Raw genomic sequence first — 10,000 nt, forward strand, 5'->3', positions numbered from 1 at the left:
CTGTGTACTTATAGTCAAGTACTCAAACGGGAAAATTGATTGATTGATTGATTGATTTAGATTTCTCTGGCAATTTAGATATTCCTGCTAATAGTGTACCACACGTTTTTCATACACTCTCGTACACTGTAATGCTATTGCTTTTTTTTCATCTCTTGCTATCTCCCAATCTAATATGAAAAACCTGTTTAAGCTTACCATCGCATGTTTCATAGTGTTTAAATTTCTGTGGCATTGTTGCTCTCAACTGTTTGTCTATAAACTCGTTATCTGTTGAGTAAACCCCACTTACACTCGCTTCCCCTCTGTCAGAACCTAACAGTTACGTTGCCAAAATAGAAACCAAAACTGTATTATGCCGTTAGGGAAGAGTTTATATTTTTTTCTATCATTCACAGATAGGATACAATAGGACTCTTAAATCAGTTGTTTTAGCCTCTCTCAATGGAACGTGTTTAAGGTAACATCGAGAGAGAGAGAGAGAGAGAGAGAGAGAGAGAGAGAGAGAGAGAGAGACAGACAGACAGACAGACAGACAGACAGACAGAGAGAGAGAGAGAGAGAGAGAGAGAGAGAGAGAGAGAGAGAGAGAGAGACGTAGTATCGAAACGCAATATGGTTCTTTTTTCGCAAGCCAGAGTACCAGTGGTTGCCGATAAAGAGCCGAGAGTTGTATTCAAATGAGATGAATTATGAATTATAAATTATCAAAACGTAATAATCCAACAATCAACAATTCATAAAAGAAAATCTAGCACACGACTACATAAATAGATAATTTAATTTCTCTTATCCTAAGGTTTTCCCCGGTTGACTATTCCCACTGGCGATTAATTATCCCATTTTCCCTGACAAGAAAAACACTGTGAGTTATTTGTCATATTCTGAAGCTAGAGAAAACACCTGCTATTTACTTTTAGTTACGTTGAAGACAGCTGTCTATACTTGCCGGATAAAATATTACTATGTATTGAAAGATGATTGTATCCATAAAAAGTATGAAAATATTTTGACTCACCATATAGTCCTTTCATTTCAAGGAAAAATGAAAGAAAGCCTGCAGTGAGCTAAAATTTGCGTCACACAAGCATGTAACATATATCTTTTAGCCTCAGGATGTCATACTTTGCACCAAGTGGCCAATATAGCACAGAATGGGAAGCCCGCGTGTTCATCAGAGGCGGTATTATATGACCAATATATTTAGAAATAACGTGATGCCGTGCAAGTAAACATGTTTGTGTGTTTATATGTTGTAAGCAAAAGTATGTCACAGTTAATTTGATTTATTAAAGAAATAAAGTATTAAAAGATAAATTGATAAATGCGAAAACAAATCATATATATATATATATATATATATATATATATATATATATATATATATATATATATATATATATATATATATATATATATATATCTGTGTGCGTGTGTATGTGTGTATGTATGTGTGTAAATATCAACCGCAATGGCATTTAATATCGAATATTACCTTTGGGGATATAATGATAATCAACTGAAAATTCATTTATGATAAATTCACCTGGCTGGGCAAAGATTCGAACCTATGCCTCTTGGTCGAAACAATGCCAGCAGGGACTCTCATCATCGAGCTATCAAGAGAGATATAAGTTTAATACATATTGCTGTGGAATTCAGGAACCTGTTCTTAGTCTTAAAATCAACCCATCACCACCATGATAACTGATTAGTGAGTTTGCAGGAATATATATCACTATATCACTAACACTCGTGATTATAATCAATTTTTATATCAACACAATGGCATTTAATATCGAATTCTACCTTTAGGAATGTATATACACCATAGGAAACATTTCATAAACCAGATTTTCCTTCAACGTCTCTTTGTAAAAATAGGTAGGTAATTACATATTCTTAAATATATGGGGTATATATGGGGACAGGTATGTGAAATAGTAAGAATTAAATTGTTTATTTTTTGAAATTCACAGGTATATAAACGTGAAGCAAAAAGGTGATCTTAGTGAGAGGAGGAACAGTATTTTTACGAAAATACTATAAAAAAGTGACTTGGATGGTAGAACGTAACTAACGTCATGGAGGAGTTTTGTGGACATGTTATGTTCTAACCTGATGGATATACATCTAAATAAAAGAACGAAATATAAAAATTCTTAGATACTTTTAAAAATGTAGAAATGGTTGAGATTGATTTTCAAAGGTGCTTTACTGATGGAAGATTAATTAATATATGCATACATACACACACACACACACACACACACATATATATATATATATATATATATATATATATATATATATATATATGTTTATATATACATATACATACATACATATATATATATATATATATATATATATATATATATATATATATATATATATATATATATATATATATATATATATATATATATTTATGCCTGCAGTATATATTCACTCACACTAACAATCATATCTCCGTCACCTTTAATAAACACCTTCCTTGAATAAGTAATCAGCTTCATGCTCAGTCGGTCGGATAATTAATTTTGTTACGCATGTAGAGAAGAAAGAGGGTGAAAATGAGACCACCCTGATGAGAGATATTGAAGATGGGGAACATAACCGTTATCTAATATAGTGGCAAATAATCAATTTAAATATATATTTAAAAGCTTGAAAATTAGGTAGACCTTTCCTTAATGACAAATAAAGAGAACGAAATGGGGTTTCAAAAAAAAAAAAGTACAGTATAATTATAGGCATTTTAGAAGAGCAACAAAAAATGGATGGCTAATTCGCTACGGCCGATGAATATATATATATATATATATATATATATATATATATATATATATATATATATATATATATATATATATATATATATATAGAGAGAGAGAGAGAGAGAGAGAGAGGAGAGAGAGAGAGAGAGAGAGAGAGAGAGAGAGAGAGAGAGAGAGAGAGAGAGAGAGAGAGAGAGAGAGAGAGCTAGGAGAATCCTATTTTATAGAAGGACCTAAAGAACGTAGTAGAGATGCTGTCCTTTACTTTATTCGATAGACTCTAAAGATGGGTGAGTGATCACAGGAAGTAAAGTTTAAAATTGAGATTGAAGGCCGAGTAAAATGTATTGCATGAAATGATAGTCAATCCTCAGCCAGAAAAATTAATAAACGAGGGAGTTAATAAACAACTTTAAAGTATGAACAGTAAATATAGATGCAGTTTTAAAATGCCCCTCTAGCACTCAAGTATCTACATCCCCAAGGTGCTAGTAATTGATAGCAACTTTTTCGAAGCAATATTGCCTGCTTATATAGTACACATCATATTGGCCTTGGTCTTGACTATGAATTCATAATCACTGCTGGCGGGACAGAAATAGAGTAAAACTATAGGTTCATGCAGTCCCCATCTGTTCCTTTTCCTTCATGATGTTCAATACTATGCAATATTCTAGAAGTTTTATTCCAGCGGTGACCAAGTTGTGGAATGATCTCCCTAATCGGGTAGTCGAATCGGTAGAACTTCAAAAGTTCAAACTTGCAGCAAATGTTTTTATGCTGAACAGGCTGACATAAGTCTTTTTATAGTTTTTTATATTAAAGATCTGTTATAATGGTTATTACTGTTCCTAGAATATTTTATTCAAATTGTTCATTGCTTCTCATATAGTTTATTTATTTCCTAATTTAATTTCCTCACCGGTCTATTTTTCCCTTTTGGAGTCCTTGGGCTTATAGTGTCCTGCCTTTCCAACTAGGGTTTTAGCTAAACTAATAATGATAATAATAATAATGATAATAATAATAATAATCCCTCTGCACCAATACACATGTAGGGAAATACATTGACCTCCTACTCCATTGGTTGCCATATAAAAATGCACCAAGTAGGAGGTTATTGTTAGAATCCGTTATTTAGTCGATGATGTAGTACGCTTAGAGTGGTTTAGGTTTAGGCTACTAATCGCTTGTTTAACGTAACATGCTTAGCATAGTCTTCCCATAACCTATAAACGCTTGGGTTGAATCTATGAGGTGGGGGGTCTTCCTAACAGAAGCATTTACATTATCGTCTGTATAGGGACAAGAATATCCAAAACTGTGAATTATTCTATAATACACATATACAAAGATATATATATATATGGAAAGTATACATACACTTACACACACAGACACACACATATATGTATATATATATATATATATATATATATATATATATATATATATATATATATATATATATACACTATATATATATATATATATATATATATATATATATATATATATATATATACACTGTGTATATATATACATATACATACATATATATATATATATATATATATATATATATATATATATACTTTATATATATATATATATATATATATATATATATATATATATGTGTGTGTGTGTGTGTGTGTGTGTGTGTGTGTGTGTGTAAGTGTGTGTATGTGTGTGTGTCTGTGTGTGTAAGTATAAGTATACTTTCCATCGTTATGAATGATTTTTGCTATATATGATCTGTAATTAAGTACAGTTAAACTTAATGATGCATTCTCTTTCATGTAAATAGAATAGGTACATGTTTTACTTTGTTTCATTATTCTTGTTCGGGATACCATACTATGGATATGACTAAGGTTTGAAAACCTTTTTTTCTGGTCTAATCTCTACATTAGTTGGAAATAATGTTCATATTTATCTTAGCAGTTGCATGAAATCCCCTGTTTATCAGCGTATCAAGGATATTATGATTGGAAATGAATATCTATAAATTTTTTATCAAAATAGAGTCTCCCCTGGAATCAGTTTTGCAGTCGCAATAATATAACTATTTTCTATTTAGCCTTTTTTATAGCTTATGTAGGAAAGATTTACTTTAATGTTGTTTCTGTTCTTAAAACATTTTATTTTAATTGTTCATTTGTTTTCTTGTAGTTTTATTTCCTTGTTTCCTTTCCTCGCTTAAAATAATTTATTTTAATTGCTCATTTCTTTTCTTGCAGTTTATTTCCTTATTTCCTTTCCTCGCTTAAAATAATTTATTTTAATTGCTCATTTCTTTTCTTGCAGTTTATTTCCTTATTTCCTTTCCTCGCTTAAAATAATTTATTTTAATTGCTCATTTCTTTTCTTGCAGTTTATTTCCTTATTTCCTTTCCTCGCTTAAAATAATTCATTTCAATTGTTCATTTTTTTTCTTGCAGTTTAATTCCTTATTTACTTTCCTCGCTTAAAATAATTTATTTTAATTGCTCATTTCTTTTCTTGCAGTTTATTTCCTTATTTCCTTTCCTCGCTTAAAATAATTTATTTTAATTGCTCATTTCTTTTCTTGCAGTTTATTTCCTTATTTCCTTTTCCTCGCTTAAAATAATTTATTTTAATTGCTCATTTCTTTTCTTGCAGTTTAATTCCTTATTTCCTTTCCTCGCTTAAAATAATCTATTTTAATTGCTCATTTCTTTTCTTGCAGTTTATTTCCTTATTTCCTTTCCTCGCTTAAAATAATTTATTTTAATTGCTCATTTCTTTTCTTGCAGTTTATTTCCTTATTTCCTTTCCTCGCTTAAAATAATTTATTTTAATTGCTCATTTCTTTTCTTGCAGTTTATTTCCTTATTTCCTTTCCTCGCTTAAAATAATTTATTTTAATTGTTCATTTCTTTTCTTGCAGTTTATTTCCTTATTTCTTTTCCTCGCTTAAAATAATTTATTTTAATTGCTCATTTCTTTTCTTGCAGTTTATTTCCTTATTTCCTTTCCTCGCTTAAAATAATTTATTTTAATTGCTCATTTCTTTTCTTGTAGTTTATTTCCTTATTTACTTTCTTCACTGGGCTATTTTACCCCGTTGGAGCCCTTGGGCTTATAGCGTCCTGCTTTTCCAACCAGGGTTGTGGGTTGGCTAATAATAATAATAATAATAATAATAATAATAATAATAATATTGTAGCCCAAAGATAAGGAATCCTGAGGAGCGTTTTCACCTTCCGGAAACGAGATAATCCAAAACTCGTTAGCGGAACCTTACTGAAGGGGCTTCGCATGACAGCAAGTTACAAAGGATATATAATCTTAACTTGGGATATTTTCACCTCTGACCTTATCATTTTTTTTTTTTCAAGAAGGAAAAGGAAATGTTCTCCTCAAGGACGAGAAATGAACTTACGTTCCTTTGGCTCTGTCTGTTGGTCTGTCATTTTCCATCATGTAGATGAAATCGTGACCGGATGTTTCGTCCCCGGACAGTTGGTCCCCGGACAGTTAGTCCCCAGACTGTTGGTTCCCGGACATTTGGTCCCTGGACAGTTTGGTCGACGGACGTTTAGTTTAATGGACGTTTCGTCCCCCGACAGAGAGGGAGAAAAAGTAGCTTCCTTCCACCACGTTTAGTAAATGTAAACTCCATGGGCTATAACAAAAAAAAATTACAAAGTTAGATGTATATATTATATTATAATATATATAATAACTCTCATAACAAATCACTTTTTTTTGTTTTTGTATAGGTAATTTATAAATCTAATTAATATAAAACTTTATATAGATAATGAATTGTGAAATTTTACTTACAGACAAAATGCAGCTCTTCTATACAGTTGGGATGTCTTCACTCTTGCAAATTTTGTGATGAATAACTTGAAAACTTGACAAGCTACATATTTCTTTAAAACTCTTGTATTTTTAACAATATAAACATTCCTTTAACAACAATGTTTCCTAGGTAATTACCTGTTTGACTGTTAACAATATACATATTTATATACTTACTTGGTTGGTTGTTAACAATATACTTTTACATTTAACAACACTTTATCGTAAGTAATTATTTGGTTGGTTGGTTAACGCTATAAAAATATGTAATATATATATATATATATATATATATATATATATATATATATATATATATATATATATATATATATATATATATATAAACTCATAAACAATTTTTCTATAATCCATCTCTCTCTCTCTCTCTCTCTCTCTCTCTCTCTCTCTCTCTCTCTCTCTCTCTCTCTCTATATATATATATATATATATATATATATATATATCACACACATTCATAATCCATCTTTCTCGTTCTCAATCTTTTTTTTTCTCTCTCTGTCGGAGGACGAAACGTCCGCTAAACGAAACGTCCATTAAACTAAACGTCCGTCGACCAACTGTCCAGGGACCAACTGTCCGGGGACCAACTGTCCGGGGACGAAACATCCGAGCACCAGATGAAATAGCTTTCATTCTTCTTTTAACATGTGATAACTTGATTTAATTATTTGTTAATGAATTATTATGAACACTTAGAATTGGTTTTCCAAAAAAAACTTTTACCTGTCTTGCATGATAAAATTGATTTTCTAATCCTTGTTCTTTGTTTTAATATACAAATATATTCAGTTTCAGGTAAGCAAAAAGACTGCTTATCTAAAACTGAATACATTTGTATATTAAGAGAATTAATAAGGATTAGATTGTTAATTTTATCATACAAGAGCGATAAGAGTTTGTTGGAAAACAAATGAGAAGTGATCATAATAATTCATATGTAAATAATTAACTAACATTATCATATGGAAAATCTCCATTATGTATAGTATCATTCTGGAATTAGAAGTAATGTGTTCTTCTTCGGGTTTGAGTTAGGATCAAGCATATGTCCTTTGAGCAACCAGGCTATTCAGCTATTTGTGAAGACCGATCTTAAACAAACAGCGTTTAAAAGCGATTATTAAAGGGTAAGATAATAAGGAAAATGAGATATACCAGCACTACTTCTATTAACACCATTACCAAAACAAGCAATGACTAAAATTGACAAGTTCCAACATCTCTAGGTTATTATTGACTTAACAATAATGTAATAGATTCCCAAAAGGTAATTGTGGAAGTGCGTAAAGTTAGTATTATTGCCATAAGCTTTCCAACCTTTGTCGGCGTCAATTACCTTAGATGTCAGGATGCCAGAAAACTTTCAATCAATCAATCAATCCAACCTTTGCATTCAGTATAACTATGCTCCATTGACATTAAAAGTTTTATTTCATTCGTTTCATCTGTCCAGAGGGGAGATTACCACCACCCAATGTTCGTAGTAACAATCGCTATGTCTAATTCATGATGATTGACTTAACAGTATGTCTAAATCCATGTTTATTCTTACTGATCTTCATTCTGGGTGTTCGGCATTAAGAACAAGAACCAACTGGATAATTATCATGTTTATTTTGATACCTTAAAGTTAGGGCCTCGATGGCTGAGTCGGTGGTTCTCGGACTTCGTAGAAGTCTGTGGCAAGAGTTCAAATCTTCAGCCGACCTGTCAGAGACGCGGACACTTTGCTATCCGTGTAGACACCTCAGGATTATGTATATAATTGTCGGATAGCTTTGCTTAAATCAAATAGGTGTTACAGATTAATACCCACAAAACAAAGCCACTCAAACACCTTCTAAAAATATAACAGACACCTTAAACATCTCGAACTGTCTACCTAACCGAGAAAAGTCTCCTAACTGCTGGGAGGACGCTGGTTACGGTACAATACATATACGTAAGCTACCGGGATCGAAGCGATGTCAGGCAGGGCAGCCGATAGGAACTACCGTGCTCCCTTACAAAAATGGAAAAAATAAGCGCGTTAATAGAAGAAGAATTTTGATATCTTGAAGTTACAGTTGAATAAAACATTTTCATCAACGACGATACGAATAAAGTTTTTGCAGTGTTTCCCTTTGCTTTCGAGGTTACTTATGAGAACGCGAATTAATTTTTTTTTCCAAAATTAGTAATAAATTCGTTACGAATAACGGTGCTCGTAAATATAATAAACCATACTTTGCAAGTAAACATCCAAAACAATGAAAATCAATTTAACCCATCAATGTTATTGGTGCCTCTTTGCATCGGTTTTTCGGTTTCTGACATTTACCATATGGCTATCTGTAATCTTTGGATTACGGTGTATTGGCAATTTCATCATCTTAGCAATTTAATCTCTGTTATAAGTTCCACTATTGTCTCCCCTTCCCTACATTATTATTATTATTATTGTTATTATTATTATTATTATTATTACAAGCTAAGCTACAACCCTAGTTGGAAAAGCAAGATGCCATAAGTCCAACTGCTCATTAGGGAAAATACCCCAGTGAGGAAAGGAAACAAGGAAATAAACTACAAAAGAAGTAATAAACAATCAAAATAAAATACTTGAATAACAGTAACAACATTAAATTAGATCTTGTATATATAAACTATAAAAGCTTCAAAAAATCAGGAGGAAGACAAATAAGATAGAACAGCGTGCCTGAGTGTACCCTCTAATCCAGTGATTCTTAAACTGGGGGGCGCTCCCCCCTAGGGGGGCACCAGGAGCTTCCAAGGGGGGCGCAAGCAGGGCTGCTAGATGGTGCCTTTTTTTGTGATATTAATTGCAAAATCGTAAAAAACATTATCACTGCTTCCATATGTTTTTTTTAATTATCATCTCAAAACATGCCAAAAACTCAATTAATAAGTGATATCTTTTGTTTTACAAACTACATAAATATGGATAAATTAATCACTAAGGAGGATGTGTAATATTTTTTTATGCGGTCATGATCCATGAATGATTGTATTAAGAGTAAAAATTATGTATGTTTTTGCAGTAATTAGTATTTTTTCTAGTATTTTCTATCAATGTAATGACTATAATCTGTATAATGCTAAAACAGTTTGATAGAATTTTGTTTCATCATATATTCATTTTACTCATTTTCTAAGAACAATGTTTATTTTATTGAAATATAGTACAGTGCATTCCTATAAAAAATCAACAGCAATGAAATGAAAATCTATCATTCATCCATATACGCACATAACCAATGAAGTATATTAGCATACAAAACGCAACATATTGTTTATAAAAACAATACATACATACATATGGTACTTTCTAGTTTGGCAAAAATTTCAAGGGTGGGGAGGCG

Source organism: Palaemon carinicauda, chromosome 37, assembly GCF_036898095.1.
Source record: "Palaemon carinicauda isolate YSFRI2023 chromosome 37, ASM3689809v2, whole genome shotgun sequence".
Taxonomy (NCBI): Eukaryota; Metazoa; Arthropoda; class Malacostraca; order Decapoda; family Palaemonidae; genus Palaemon; species Palaemon carinicauda.